This window comes from Protopterus annectens, chromosome 4.part0 (genome assembly GCF_019279795.1).
Source record: "Protopterus annectens isolate FY-2018-M chromosome 4.part0, PAN1.0, whole genome shotgun sequence".
Lineage (NCBI taxonomy): Eukaryota > Metazoa > Chordata > Ceratodontiformes > Protopteridae > Protopterus > Protopterus annectens.
Window position 1 is genome coordinate 1,043,927,296 of NC_056733.1, and position 17,643 is coordinate 1,043,944,938.

A 17,643-nucleotide genomic window follows, 5' to 3' on the forward strand; every position below is an offset into this window, starting at 1 on the left:
CAGCACACTGATGTTCCTCTCACCAGGTTGAACAAGGAGAAAGTTGCAGTCAGCTGCCTGTCAGGTGCCAGGATCCGTCACATAACGCATGCACTCAATTCACTCCACAACAAGGACAAATATGACTCTGTCATTGTCCATGTTGGCGTGAATGACTTGAGACGAACCTCCCTAGACTACATGAAAAGAGACATGGAAGAGCTCTCGGATCATGTGGCCCAGGCAGGTATGACCCTAGCCCTGAGTAGCATCCTGCCTTTGCCCAGAATGATACCACAATATAAGGACAAAATGATTGACTTCAACAATTGGCTAAGCTTCTGGTGTCATTCAAAGGGGATCCAGTATCTGTCTGACTGGGACGACATGATTGACAGACCACAATGCTTTGCCAGAGATGGTCTGCACCTGTCACCCCTGGGATTCAGGTTACTGGCTAAGGCTCTTGCCACCCCTATAGTGCCTTTTTTAGGCAAAGTTCAAAGGACAAAACCACCACCGTAACAGGTACAAGCATGTAAAATATGAAGGTAATGCTACTCAATGCTAGAAGTCTAAACCTCAAAATGCACTCTCTCGAGGCACTCCGAATAATGGAGAACATCGATATCTGTGCAGTAACTGAGACCTGGTTCAAGGCTCCAGAGAACACCCCTGCAATACCAGGCTACAACTCTTACCACACTTTTCGGCCACCATACCAGGACCGAAACACTAAAGGTGGAGGACTGTCAATATTCACCAAGGATATTCACACCACCAGGCTAGTTACCCAACACAATGCGTCTGAAATTCTCCAGGTGCAACTAACACTAGGTAAGACTGTAATCCAAATTGTAGCTTGCTACAGATCCCCCACCATACCCCAAGATTCCCACTACACCTTTCTAAACATACTGGAAAATATTAGGATAGAACCAAACACCTTAATACTGGGTGATTTTAACTACCCTGCCATTAACTGGGAAAACTACTCATGTACCAACACCTTTGCCCAACGGTTCTTGGAATTCATAAATTCCAATGCCCTGGATCAACTAATCCATAGTCCCACAAGGGGCTCCAATATCCTAGACCTGGTCATTACCAACATGGGAAATCGATGCTCCAGACCTATGGTCACCCCCTCGTTAGTCAGGTCTGACCATAAGCTAATCACCTTTAACATCCACATCCCACCCCCACCCCCCAGGAAGGAAACCTCCATAAAAAACTTCCCCAAAGCCAACTTCATGCTACTCAAGTCAGAAGTGACAAACCATGACACCCATGCAGACGGGAACTGAAAGTTCAACTGCTGAATCCTACACTAAGGCACTGTATGAGCACATCCACTCCTGCATGAATCATGCCATCCCAAATAGTACCAAGATGCTCTCATCCAAAAAAAGGAAGCTAATCTGGTGGTCCCCTGCCATAAACAAACTTTATAACAAAAGGAAGAAACTGTTGCAGAAAAGAGGAAAATCCCAGGATGCAAAAATCTCCCTTACCAGCCTCAGTAAGAAACTGAGATCCCTCATAAAATCCTCCAAAGCTAGTTATGAAAATAAAATTGCCAAAGATTCCAAAGACAACCACAAGGCATTCTATAACTATGTCAAGAATCTAAATGGCAATGCTCAGATCTGCTATGAGCTAAAACAGAATGGCATTAAATATACTTATCCCAAGGATATTGCCAATATCCTGGCAGATCAATTCAGTGCCAACTTCACCCCCCTCTCACCCCCTTAATGACCCATCTCAATACCGGAAGATTGCCAAATTCCAGTAATAACGGCCACACAGGTGAAAAACGCTCTCTCCAAAGCTAAGAATACAGAATCCATAGGATCAGATGACATCCCGGCCTGTGTACTACATGAACTACAATATGAACTGGCACCTCACCTAAGTGTCATGTTTAATCATAGCCTCACCTCATGTTTCGTGCCCACTGAGTGGCGCAGAGCTACAGTTATCCCACTCCACAAGGGGGGATCCACCTTGGATCTGGGAAACTACCATCCCATCAGTCTGACAAGCCTTATCTGCAAGGCCATGGAGTGTATTATCATGGAACTTATAAGCAAAGACATTGGCAACCTTCAAACACAGGACCCCACCCAGTTTGGGTTCGTGAAGGGCCGCTCTTGTCTCCTGAATCTGATTGACTTCTTTGAATCAGTCTCCAGAGCCATGGACAAGGGTAAGGTGGTCCACACAACCTATCTAGACCTTGCCTAGGCCTTTGACACCATCCCCCACTCTGGAATCATAGATAAACTTACTAAGCTGGGCATTAATCCTTACATCACCCAATGGGTTGCTAACTGGCTTACTGATAGAACCCACACTGTAAAAGTAGCTGACTCCAAATCCAACTCCAGACAAGTGACAAGTTGAGTACCTCAGGGTTCAGTCCTGGGACCGCTCTTTTTTGGCATCTACTTCTCTGAAGTACAGGCCAACACTAAGGGACTCTGGCTAATAAAGTTCACAGATGACTGCAAACTGGGAGCCATTACTGAATCTCCAAATGATGTGGATACTCTACAAAAGGGCCTTACAGAAACAGATGCTTGGTGCCAGAGCCATGGGCTCAAGCTCAATGCCAAGAAATGTATAGTTATCCCCTTTGGGAAAAAACATGTATCTGTGAATTACCAGTACACTAAACACCGAAAATGTGATAAGAGGCTTAGGGACACAGGTGAACAGTGGTCTCACCTTCGATAACCACATCACCACAACAGTCAGGAAATCCTTCTATGTGGCACACCTCATCACTAACGGCTTTTCATCCAGAAAAAAGGAGGCCATTGTCCCACTGTACTCATCCCTCATTAGACCTATTATAGAATACAATGCCCCATTTGTTATGTACCTCTCAAGACATCTGCAACAACTGGAAAGGTTGCAGAAATACCTCACTAAAAGAATCACAGGCCTAAAGCACATGCCCTACGCTGACCGCCTAAAAAACTCCAGCTATACTCTGTCGCATATCGTCTACTCAGAGGCGATCTCTGCTTAACATACAAGGCCATGTCAAACCCAGAGCTGATGGACATGCTACACTTAAAGAAATCCCAATCCCTCAGAGTCACACGCTCCAGGGATCTAAACCTTGTCATCACAATAAACAAAACATGCAGGAGGGATAGGTTCCTGACCCAGAGACTCCCCAGACTCTGGAATAGATTGCCCATACATGTCAAGCAGAGTGCCTCTTTGGCCCTCTTCAAAAGGAACCGTGACGATTGGATGGGAGAAAGGAAATTCACCCCAGGGATCACGTCAGTCACCCTGCTAGACAGGGGTCCAGGGAAGTAAATAATGTGGGAAGAAATAGCCAGGGAATTGTTATGGCTAGGCTTGTATAGGCCCTAGGACTGATAGCCTAGTACCAACCTATGAACCTATGAACCTTTGCAAATGTACTGGACCCAAGAAGTACACACAAGAAACGTGGTTATCAGTGATGGACATCTTCTGTCCACAGTCACACCTTTTAAATCCTGATTTTTGTTTCTCAGACATGATATCAAGAAAACACACAAATATCAGATCCCTGATAAACAATGATGTCAATAAGTCGAAAAACCACTAAGAACTCCTAGAAAGTTCAGATCCCTGAACTGCAAATGACTACAAGAATTATTTGACACAGAAAATGTTCAAATACAACAAATCTATGAACAATGAGGGGATAGGGAATTAAATTTGACAGAGCCCTGTCAAGTAAATACAACTCAAGAAAGGCTAAAGGCCTAGGAGCAACCGCTCCAAATTAGAAAGACAAAAATATAATATACAGTTAATTCACTGAACAACAATTACAAGAAATATGAGAAGTCTCACAAATATCAGATCCCTGATAGTCTAAATAAGCAATTATATATTCTTCTAAAAAGAAAAAAAGGTTACTGGCCTGAGCTTCCTCTGAAGATCGTGCGATCCATTGCAGTGGCAAACTAGATCTGGGGTTGGTAGGAGACCATCATGGGACAGGGATTGTGCCTCAAGCTATTCAAAGATCTTGAGCTTGGAAAGCAGCCGACTCAGAGCCAATGGATCGGCTCCGAAACCACGTGTAAAGAACAAATAGTGAGATTGAACAACTTCACATCAGATATTAGGAGTATCTCTGTATATGCAGCTAACAGATATTATGAATATCTCTGTGTATGCACCTAACAGATATCAGGAGTATATCTGTGTATGCACCTAACAGATATCAGAAGTATCTCTGTGTATGCACCTAACAGATATTACGAGTATCTTTGTGCATGCAGTTGACAGATAATAGGATTATCTCTGTGTATACACCTAACAGATATTAGGAGTATCTCTGAATATGCAGCTAACAGATATTATGAATATCTCTGTATATGCACCTAACAGATATCAGGAGTATCTCTGTGTATGCACCTAACAGATATTAGGAGTATCTCTGTGTATGCACCTAACAGATATCAGGAATATCTCTGTGTATGCACCTAACAGATATTAGGAGTATCCCTGTGTATGCAGCTAACAGATATTACAAGTATCTCTGTGTATGTACCTAACAAATATCAGGAGTATCTCTGTGTATGTAGCTAACAGATATTAGGAGTATCTCTGTGTATGCAGTTGGCAGATATTAGGAGTATCTCTGAATATGCAGCTAACAGATATTATGAATATCTCTGTGTATGCACCTAACAGATATTACCAGAATCTCTGTGTATGCACTTAACAGATATTAGGAGTATCTTTGAATATGCAGCTAACAGATATTATGAATATCTCTGTGTATGCACCTAAAAGATATCAGGAGTAGCTATGTATATGCACCTAACAGATATTAGGAGTATCTCTGTGTATGCAGTTGACAGATATTACGAGTATCTCTGTGTAGGCACCTAACAGATATTAAGTGTATCTCTGTGTAGGCTGTTGACAGATATTAGGAGTATCTCTGAATATGCAGCTAACAGATATTATGAATATCTCTGTGTATGCACCTAACAGATATCAGGAATATCTCTTTCTATGCATCTAACAGATATCAGAAGTATCTCTGTGTATGAACCTAACAGATATCAGGGGTATATACTCTTTAAGGAGACCACAGGTTTGATAGAGTACCACCTACAACTGCCTAAGCTGTTCTTGTGGAGACTTCAGCACTCACATTAAGAAGGATGGCAATACCAGGTACATTTTGACAGGAACAAATTTCTTGATCTGAACCTGAAAGATGACTTATTATTAGACTTCTGTATTAGTCATAGATTGTCTAGAATGATTGGCATGTTTGAAAGCATGGCTGCTGCTAAGTGCACTTGCTATCATTAAACCTTGGAGTAAAAGTCAATGACTACTTTAGCCACACTCACAACAACACTATTAAGTCTCAACATCCATACAGAAGTGAATGGAGAACAGCTGCAGTCATTCCCCTGCATAAGGGATGATCGTCCACTGACCCAGACAATTACATCACCATAAGTGTGACCAGCTTCATATACAAAGCCATGGAAACACTTATCATAGAATTAATAAGTCAGGACACAGGTAACATCCAAACACCAGATCTGTCTCAATTTACATTCATCAAGGGCAGGTCATGCTTACTGAAACTGGTGGACTTTTTTGAAAAAGTCACGAAAGCAATGGATGAACACCACATACCTTGACCCAACAAAAGATATTATACAGTTCCCTATTCAGGCATGGTAGGAAAAGAAAAGTTAAATAAACTGGGAATAAACCCATATGTCACCCACTGGATTGCCAAATGCCTCGCAGATTGGATACAGATAACCAAAATAGAGGAAATCACCTACACAAAGAGGCCAGTCACCAATTGAGTCCCACAGGGTTCTATGCTGGAACCTCTGCTGTTTCACATCTACTTTTCTGAATTAAAAGCCATTCTATCCCCAATGAATATGACATCCTTTAAAGTTTGCCATAAATAAATAAATAAAACAATATATAAAACAATGCCATATTGTATATACATTAAATCATCCATCCTTATAAATACTATGCATTGATAATAATGCCCTAAGAGCTGACAATTGCTCATTGTGAATAATTACTGCATAGTGAATGTAATACTAAACTATATAAATATAATATATTACTGTATTATAAATTATTTAAAATTGTGCAATAGTACTGTTCCTTTGCATTAAATGCTGTCTACCTTGCAAAAATGAAACAAGGCCTAAACCACATGTCCTACATGGACCAATGTAAAGCCCTGTCACTGTACTCAGTATCCTACAGACTGCTAAGAGGTGACCTGTGTCTGGCAAACAAGGCATATTCCAAACCAATAGCGATGGATTCACCGCATATCAGCAAGCCAAATGGTATCCAAAATACACAGTCTAGGGATCTAAACCTCTTCTGCAACAACATCAACAAAATGGTTTGGAGGGACAGGTATATTTCATAGAGGATACCATTGTTTTGGAACCAACTTTCTTTACACGCTAAGTTGTTCTTCCAATCTCCTCCTCTGGGATTCAAAATTTGATTTTATTAGCATTAAGCCTGTACTAATGCAGCTACTAAAGGCTTTATCCTATGCATGGGTCCCCTAAAATTATATATGCCATGATCCCAGTTATTCTCATTAGGAATAATATTTATTATTGATCATGAGATGGGTAAGGCCAATCTATAAAAAAATAGAATAGGTTATTTTGAGCACAAAAAAGGAAAATTGGCTAGGCTTAAAATGGCCTACAAGGGCAGATAGCCTAGTATTTACCTATGAAACTATGAACCTCTTTTCAAAAAGAGAAACAGGAGATAAGTCCACATTATAGGGAGCTAACACTCCCCTGTCCTTCTTGGGACAGCCTTCACAGAGTGTTTGAGATGAGACTTTGTCCAGCTGCCAAACCTCCGACTCAGAAGGAGCAATGCAAATTTAATCCTGGCCATAAAGTAGTAGATCAAGCCTTTGTCCCTGTACACATATTGGAGGGATCATGTGAGTTTATTAGCAAACTCCACATACATTTTGGTGATGGGTAGAAGACACATTACCATCCACCCTAAAATATATTTCAGGAGGTACAGGGTCATAAGGTTACTGTTCCATACCATTCATTCCCCTGTATTTGCAAAGCTAAGGTTGTCTAATCTTTTCAAAGTGAACGGAGAATTCTGCAAGGGTGCATTTTATTTATCTTCCTATTCATGCTTCCTAGAGGTAGGATGTCCAGTTATAGTCCAGGTTTCAAAATATATACTTAGGGTACATGAGGGTTGCATAAGTCATTTGCAAGTGACGTTGTCCTCTTAGCCTCAAGTGACTGTGGTCTCTGGTATGCAGTGGAGTAGCTAAATGTTGAGTACAAAGGTATTTGGGGTGAAATCATGGCCTCCCTAATCATAAAGTATGGTTCTCTCCTGGTAGGAAGTGGACAGCAATACAGACAGCAATACAGAGAGAAGAGGGAAGTAGCTATTCCAGCTGGAGACTTTTAAGCCTCTCACGTAAGATGTTCTTCATACAAAACAATCTATCATCAGTTCTCACTTCTCTAATTCATGTTTAAATCTCCTCCATTTGAATCTTATTTCATGCCTTCCACTTCTACTTATGTTATGAATTGTTCTCATATTATAGTAATTATTTTATTTTAATACTGACAGGTAAACTAAGAAATGGAATATGCAATGGATAAATGTATGTCTTCATGGCATTATTGGAAATCATATGCATATGAACAGTGCTGAGACAAAAGTATGAGAGCATGAAGAACCATGTGGGTGTCTTGGGTTGGTAAGGCTACAGGTACACAACGGTGATAGGAGACGGAGAACCATTTAAGCAATAAAGTCTGGAAATCTGCTAATAGGACACTCTGTGACAAACAGCCTAATTTACATTTGGGGTGCATGGCATTTCCTTGGTAAATATCCATAAGCAAGCAATATGTAGGAAAACAATGCGTAGAATGAATGCATGATCTTGTTATGACCTTAAATGGAATCAACTCACTGACCACTGTGTCTGGGACTTACAATAAGGTTAATCAATATTCTAGTGGAAGAAACACAGTTGCGAAGAACACTGTGAACACCAGCAGTGCTCCCAAAGGTGGGAAGTAGGGTGATAGGAGATTAGATACCACCCAGACAAGGTTGTTTGGGAAGAAGGATTGTGGGTTATATAGCTGGAGCCCTTTTTGTCTGGTGGTAATTAAAATGCAGCTCACTGCATGGTGCATACATTATTGGCAGAAATGGTAAAATCAAGACTTTAGGATAGAGATGGGGGTGGAATGCAGAGAGTTATGTAGATGGATAGTGACACAAGGATCTCTTCCAGAAGGTGAGATCATATCAGATATACAGTAGGTATGGAAATGAAAAAGAGTAATTTTTCATTTATTTATTTTATTTAACGTGTTATCACAACTAATTGTACAAATGCCCTCAATTTAAGTTATGTATTTATTTATTAAGCAGGTCAATTAACTGATCCTTCATGGACTGTTTTCATTCATGACCCAGGCCACAAGGGTATGGATAAATGTAATAAATATAGAGAGTTTAGATTTGCCAAATCAGCCAGCATATTTTCAGAAGGAAACAGGAGCATATCTCTCAACTGTCCCAGATGTCATAAAATGTGCCTGATTTTGCCACATTATTTTGGACTTTTCCTTGTAAAAGTTGTTGTATTTTTGGAAAGTCATTGAGGACTGCAATCACTAAGTAATGATAGATATTTGAGTTTCATTCCATCATTCAGAAAATGTATGCTAAAGCAAGATCATTATTCTCACCACTTTCAATGTGTATAATAGCAATACTTAAAGACTGCCCCAGTCATATCCTGTGGGAGAGAAAGCAGAGTCTCATATGAAGCCTAACTGAATTTCTTACAAACTGAACATTTGTGGTAGTAGTTTATGGTTGAATCAGTACTGTTCTTCTTATATAAGGAGATACACCTCTGGTAATGCCAAATGTTGTCACTGTCAGACCAGTGCAATCTGATACACCTCTGGTAATGCTAAATGTTGTCACTGTCAGACCGGTGCGATCTGATACACCTCTGGTAATGCCAAATGTTGTCACTGTCAGACCAGTGCAATCTGATACACCTCTGGTAATGCCAAATGTTGTCACTGTCAGACCAGTGCAATCTGATGTCACTGTCAGACCAGTGCAACCTGATACACCTCTGGTAATGCTAAATGTTGTCACTGTCAGACCGGTGCAATCTGATACACTTCTGGTAATGCCAAATGTTGTCACTGTCAGACTGGTGCAATCTGATACACCTCTGGTAATGCTAAATGTTGTCACTGTCAGACTGGTGTGATCTGATACGCCTCTGGTAATGCCAAATGTTGTCACTGTCAGACTGGTGCAATCTGATACACCTCTGGGTATGCCAAATGTTGTCACTGTCAGACCGGTGCGATCTGATACATCTCTGGTAATGCCAAATGTTGTCACTGTCAGACCGGTGCAATCTAATGTACAGACTTACACATCTACAAAAAGTCATGAACATCTATCAGTTCTCTCCAGTGTGATTTAAAAGGCTTAAGAACACTTCTACATTATGTACTGGGCATCTTTACTAGTAATTAGTAATTGTAATTACCAGTTTTGACTTTTCTCTGATTGTCAAATAAGAAAGATTAATTCAATTAGGACCACAAACAGATTTCTTGAGTCTACTGAAAATTGGTTGCACAAGACCATGCTAGTTTAAGAACTGGTTAAGTTATTTATCAGAGCTCCTTCATGATGTCTTTTTAAATTCTAACCAGTAAATACTAAATCAACAGTGGTTAAGTATATAATGAAAGAATGACTATGAAAATAGTCAACCACCACAACAGCAATATTACAGTTACGCGACGGGGGCTCAGAAGCTTCCAAACAGTCTTGGATACAGAAAATCTGTACCTGGACTAGACTACCTACAGGAAAGGCAGGAAACAAGCTTAGAATTTTGTTTTGTGAAGTGGATAGGGAGTAAGGAGGAGCAGAAGATAACTCAAGGTTAAGAACTAAGTGGGTTGGCAATGTTTCATATTGAGATTGTGGACAGTGCAGATCAGGAGATTTATCCTTTTCTGCACTGTAGTGCGATTTTGGAGTTGGAATATATAAGTGGCAGGGGGTGCAGGAGGGCTTTCCCCCTTTCAAAAACATGACTGTCAGTGCTGTGCAGTACATATCTGGTCCATACATACTGCTGCAAAGGGGATATTGGACTTAAGAGGTCAAATTCAACTTTGCCTGAATTAGTGTCAATATTCCAATCTACTCAGTATTAAAAACACTGAACATGTAAACTGGATTTTTGAACTATTTACATTCTGATGTTCGATGTTTTAATGGTAAACCAATTTATTGTGACTTGTGCATATAGAATAGCATACATGAAAGACTCCTTATGAACATCATTCAAACGTCTCTAAACTGTTTTCTAGTTCCTTTGCTATTGCTTTTTATTCTTTCTTACTTATAATATGTTTATTTTTTTTTGACTAATTTTTGAAAGTGTATCTATTTCACCCAGGTCATGTCTGAAAACGATTCACAGACCAGTGTACTTATCCTGATGACAAATGTAAAATAAAAATAAAATAATTGAATAAATAAATAAATGAGTGCATAGCTAACTGGACAAACAGTGGTCTAAGCAGCAGAATACAAGCAGTTGTGCGAGGTTTTCAGTCGTACATTATTATTCCAGTGTCATTGCTGTTGTGTACAGCTGTTTGGTGGCTCCAGTCTTTTGGGTGGATGTTTTTGTGGTATCAGACAACAGCAAGACCTTTGTGTTACCAAATATGCTGAAGACTACAAATGTAGTAGCATAGTCTGTCTTAGAAAAACTAGTAATATAGTCCTACTGTCTATAGGTACGGCGAGCTACATGAAGGATTTGATAAAATATACTCCTAATGTCTTTTGGGTGGATGTTTTTGTGGTATCAGACAAAAAAAAAAAAAAATTTTACATGATATTTTGTTTGCAATTTTTAAATTAATGTTCCCTACTTACTGCTTTTTTTTGTAAAATTGTATTTAACAATGTCTATGTTCTGTTTCCTATATGTTTTTTTATATCTGTAATTTACCTTTCTCCCCGGGCCTCTACTGAAAATGGACATATATCCAGCTTGACTAGCCCGGTCAACAAATGTAAAATAAAATAAAATAAAAATAAATAAATAATGTGACAATATTAACCTCTCTTTCAATATCATTAAAGTTGGTGTAGCCAAATATGGCAGCTGGAAAACTTGATTTATCTACAAGATATAGGTTTAAGTGCTACAAGCTAATTGCCATGCTTTAGCCCTTGGGACAGTAATTTTTAACAAACTCTACTTTGGTCAAAGCATAGTCTGAGTAGAGATAGAGGCTTATAGAGTTGTCTAGCTGAAACAGAGAAATTATTGTCCTTAAACCCTCCTCATTAAGGGCATCCATCACTGCATATTATTCAGCCTTCTCCAGATGTAAAATAAATGTAAACATGAGGTAGAAAATGTCTAAACTTTTTCAGGCAGTATGACTTCTTATCATCATATGATCTGATGATTTGAGGCGGATCACCTCAAAGTCCTGTCTCTATGCCTGGTCTTCTACAGACTACTGAGCGGTGCGAGGCATCCCTGGACCCCACTCTGATGAACCTTTTGCACATCCACAAAACGATCAGCATAACACCTACTAGATCTAAAGACCTCAATTTTGCTTGCAACATAAATAGAACATGTTGGAGAGACAGATATGTATCTCAGAGAATTCTTTCTCTGGAACAGGCTCCCTATCCATGTGAAACAAAGTCCATCCCTAACCCCACCTAAGTGTAACTTGGACCATTGGATAGGAAATTGAAAATTCACCCCTGATCTGGCACCCACATCTCTGATGGACAGACACAATCAGTAAATCATGAAGTTACCAACAATTGCCCCTATATAAGTGTCTAAAACCTATAACTTGTGGGACATATTTGGGTTGCATTGCTAGGTTTATAAAGGCTCTAGAGATCATTATTTATTTATTTTGCATTTGTTAACCGGGGGTGTCTGACTGAGACAAAAAGGCCCTTTTTCAGCAGAGGCCCAGGGAGAAAAGCTCCACAGAGAAAAATTACAGATACATTTAGTTATTTAGACATGATCAGTATACACACAAATTACTATAGACACATTCTTTACAGTGGTATGCAGCACATTAACAGTTACAGTGGAGAGAACAAAAAAAATTAATTTAACATAGGTAGAATACATACATAGTACACAGGTACAGTACATACATTGTAGATTAGCCAGTGTTTGTGAGTAAGATTGAAAACTGTTATCAAGTACTCTAGGTTTAGTATGTGTACCTTATCTGCTTTCACTAACCTGGGGAGCAGTCATGGCATTGCCAACTTTGCTTGAGATGTTGCCTGATGAGGTCTTTAAAGGAGGCTTTGGACGATGTGTTTTGAATGCTAGTGGGGGCAGAGTTCCATTTTTTTAGCCTAGTATACACCTATGAACCTATGAAATAGGTACCATAGTTATGAACTAAATGAGTAGAATTCTTTTGGCCACCATCCACTCATCTAAGGGAAGGCACCATTAAGCATGCATAGCATGCAACCACCCCTCCCTGTATCACAGCTATCCTCATTCCTTGTCAGGGTTATTCTTTCTCTTTCACAGCCCTTTTTCTGTCACCAGTCTTTCTCAGGGGATGCAGTTTAAGGTCTCTTCATAACAGATGTATGGCTTAAAGATAGAAGAAGACACAATGCATCCATGTAAAGAGAGAGGTAATGCAGGTTACCAGTAGAAAGGGAAGGTCTATTGTATGATACAAAACACAGAGACGAAAAAGGAAGAGACGTAGGATAAATACTGGAAAATGCAGCAATAATCATCAATCCAGCAGACCCGCACAGCCCTAGGAAGGAACGTTAGTTAAGAAGAGAGAGAGAGACATAGGGGCACAGAGAAGCTTGTGAATACAAAGGGCAACACAGAAACAACTGGTAGAATATAATTTATTGAAAATCAAGACAGTGAAGTCTGAAAATAGTACAAATAAGGCAGAAATACTAATTTAATTAGGCAAATAAAAAGAACACCAGAACTACGGAGTAGTGACCCAGCAATCGCAATGGATAAACAAATAACAGTCAGATAAATAAAACGCATACGCGGTCTTTGATGGCTCAAATCAAAGTTCTCTTTCTTCTTCTAGGTAGCGTTCAGCATAAAAAAACATGAACAGATAAATACAGCAAGAACTGCAAACTGTTAGGTTCAAACAGTTTAATTCGATATCTGTTAGCTTTCACGAGCTTTCACAGACAGTAAAATAACATTAAACAGAGTAGATTTAAATACAAGGGGTGCTTAGCAATGGCTATAAAAATCACATGTTTCAATCCTTAATTAAGCATTGATAAAACATTTAAAATGCATCTTATAATGCTGATAAAATCATCAAAAATATTAAAAATGCATGAAAAAATATATATATTTATACTTATAAGAAACAATAATCTTAATGTTTTCACAATAAATGTATTCTAAGGTCTATAACATCTCCTAGCTTTCAGGACGGGTGCTATATGAACTTTCTCATTTAATCCAGGATATTTATCAGCTCTACACCTTATTATCCAAGACATCTCCCTTTCCAAAGTGTGATTGATGAAATCACCACCCCTACTACTACAATGAACCTCTTGTAGGACACTAAATGAAAAAGTATGCATGGGACCCGTGGACTTGACATGCCAAGCTAAGGCATTTGTTTCATTACCTGTCCTAATCTGATACATGTGCTCCCTGATTCTCTCTCTAAGCATCCTGTTCGTTTTACCAATATAAAACGAAGTACAAGCTGAGCACCTAGCGAGATAAATAACATTGGAGCTAGTACAAGTGGTATTAGTGTTCAATTTAAATTCATAATGTGAAATTGGATGTATAAACGAACTCCTATCATCAATAAAACCATATTGGTTGCAGTGCCCACATGGGTTAGTGTTGGATGCCTGAGAGTTACTATGACTAATAGTGGGTCGTAGCAATTTATTGCACAACATATATCTAAGGTTAGGTTTATTCTTATAACTAATAAGAGAAGAGATTGTTTATTGTGAAAACATTAAGATTATTGTTTCTTATAAGTATAAATATATATATTTTTTCATGCATTTTTAATATTTTTGATGATTTTATCAGCATTATAAGATGCATTTTAAATGTTTTATCAATGCTTAATTAAGGATTGAAACATGTGATTTTTATAGCCTATTGCTAGCGGCACCCTTGTATTTAAATCTACTCTGTTTAATGTTATTTTGTACTGTCTGACGAAGCCTCAGGGTGAAAGCGCTAACAGATATCGAATTAAACTGTTTGAACCTAACAGTTTGCAGTCTCTTGCTGTATTTATCTGTTCATGTGATTTTTTATGCTGAACGTTACCTAGAAGAAGAAAGAGAACTTTGATTTGAGCCATCAGACCCGGCGCATGGTTCTGCGTTTTATTTAACTAATTTAATTAGGCATTTCTGTTTGTAATACACCAGACAAACAATAAAGAATACAAGCAATAACTTCACATAGCAAAGGTTCTGACACTACAGCCTAATCCTGTTTTATGACTTGGTCATGTGACAAAGGTGGTGGAAACTGATGGATGTGATCTATCTGAATTTCATCAAAGCATCTGACAACAGCTCACAGAATGCTGCCAGGGAAATTAAAAGGCATGTTCAATGGGCACCAATATGGGTGAAGAGGAAAGTCGAGTAGCCATCTAATTAGTTACCAATGGTTGTTTTACAAGGAAACAGCCATCACCAGAGAGAAGAGTGCTGGCACCAGTCCTGTTTAATAGTCTGCAGGCCAATGGTTGTTTTACAAGGAAACAGTCATCACCAGAGAGAAGAGTGCTGGCACCAGTCCTGTTTAATAGTCTGCAGGCCAATGGTTGTTTTACAAGGAAACAGTCATTACCAGAGAGAAGAGTGCTGGCACCAGTCCTGTTTAATAGTCTGCAGGCCAATGGTTGTTTTACAAGGAAACAGTCATCACCAGAGAGAAGAGTGCTGGCACCAGTCCTGTTTAATAGTCTGCAGGCCAATGGTTGTTTTACAAGGAAGCAGTCATCACCAGAGAGAAGAGTGCTGGCACCAGTCCTGTTTAATAGTCTGCAGGCCAATGGTTGTTTTACAAGGAAACAGTCATCACCAGAGAGAAGAGTGCTGGCACCAGTCCTGTTTAATAGTCTGCAGGCCAATGGTTGTTTTACAAGGAAACAGTCATCACCAGAGAGAAGAGTGCTGGCACCAGTCCTGTTTAATAGTCTGCAGGCCAATGGTTGTTTTACAAGGAAACAGTCATCACCAGAGAGAAGAGTGCTGGCACCAGTCCTGTTTAATAGTCTTCAGGCCAATGGTTGTTTTACAAGGAAACAGTCATTACCAGAGAGAAGAGTGCTGGCACCAGTCCTGTTTAATAGTCTGCAGGGATGAAGTACTGACTGAAACCTACATAACTCAGGACTAACTGGTGACCTAAGAGGTGGTGAAGCTGGCCAGGAGTAGTAGCACTGAGTGGTCAACATCAGCTCACCCATCATGGAGATAAGGAAGGTGGTCCTGTCCATTTCTATACTGCTAACCTGTGGAGACCAGTGTAAAAACATGCAGTACACTGGCTAAGACACGCACTCTGCTCTGCCAAGCTGCGCCTAAGTCTGTAGCAAGATATCAGCATATGTGTGGAAGCATGTATCAGGCAGCCAGAATTGCAGGGCAAAATCAGGTGGAGCGAACATTAGATCACCAAGATGAGGTGAACTAGGGATCCCTGAAAAATGTTGTTGTTTGTCTTTTGGCTTTTCCTGGTTAGGGGTCACCACAGTGGAACTCCGATCCGCTAATGATTGGCAGTTGTTTTTTTTTTTTTTGTTTTTTTATGGTGTTGAGTTGCCAGCCCAACGCCCAACCTTCAACGAAGGCACACCCATTCAACACATGCCTTTCGAATGCCCACTCGACCGCGGGGAGGACATGCAGACTTCACACAGAAGGCACTCCCAACCCAAGCTGAGAATCGAACGGGAGAACCTCTTGCTGTGAGGCAACAATGCTACCACTGCAGCTATTAGGAATCCCTGAAAAAATAACGTCTGTAATCCCCAGCTCTCTCCTTCTTCTTTTGTCAGTTTGGCTGGAGGCTTGAAAGTTGCAAAGTCATGATGAAAAAAGCAATTGTGTTTAGTATATGTGTGTCAGACACTATACCTGTTTGGAGAGCAATAATGGTGTGCATTCTGCTGCTGATGATGATGCAGAGATTATGCAGTAATCGCTCATGAACGAGTAGTATCCTGAGATAGAAAGAGAGAGAGTTAAAAAAAACTAGTAGTGACTTATGTTGTGGTCACACAGATAGTATCTGCACTTTAAACAAAAAAAATGCAATGCTCTGGATTCTGAAAGGAGAACTTATTGAAACATACAGTTCTAGTGGTGTGATCCTAAACAGCAAAAAGCTGGACAGGGGGTTTTAGGGTAATATTAACATCTAAGCTGAATCATGCTATGCAATGTAAAGGGAACATAAAGTCAAAAGGATTCTTAAGTGCATAACACAGGGAGTGGATTCCAGAGATGTCAAGTTCACCTGTGCAATTGTACTGCCATTGCTGTGAGAACTTTTAACTGTAACATTCCAAAGAATACTGCAAAGACCACATCTGAAATACCTTCAGCAGTTCAAGAGGCCATATATTGCAATGGAAACTAAGCTAGTGAAACATGTACAGTATACAGTCACCATAATGGAGAGCACATTATGCAAGGAGACATGACAATGTAACTGGAAGGATGATACTAGAAACATCCTACTTTACAGGATGAATAATAGATCCATGGAATGTGTTTCCTGAAACAGTGATACTCATTAAGTGAAAACAACAGCTTGAGAAAGAAAATGAGGCAATACATGCATTGGGGAACAAATGCATAGCGACTGACTTAACGCTTAGGTGAAACCATGTATTTTTATGGGTGCGGTTGTATATTCATGCATATATATCAGGGAGCTTCTTTGCCAAAATATATTTTATTGTATTCAGTTGTCAGTCACATAAGACCTCTAGTCACAGGAGATTCTGTTTAGAGGTAACATAATGGTACTGGTTGGATATGTGGCTTGCTCAGGGTTACATAGTATGCAAGTAGAGACTGACAGAATTAGAAAAGAACTACAAGGCATAACAAACCTGTCTTATGTAAGGTACCTTAAATCCTTTCCCTCTGCTCAGTCTTTACAGATTGCTGAGGGGTGATCTATGACTGGCTTTCAATGCATCTGCAAACTTCAAACTTAACAATCTCCTGCATATTCGTAAGTCAAATATTACCAGAAATACAAGGTCTAGGACCTGAATTTTGTCTGTAGCTTAAACAGAACATGCTGCAGTGACAGATTTGTGTCCCAGAGACTGCTCTTCCTGTGGAACAGTCTCCCCATCCATGTGAAGCTGTGTTAATCTATTATCCAATTTAAGGACGACTTAGACCAGTGGATGAGGAATAGGAAATTGACACCAGGCCTGGCACCCATGTCCCTTATGGACAGAC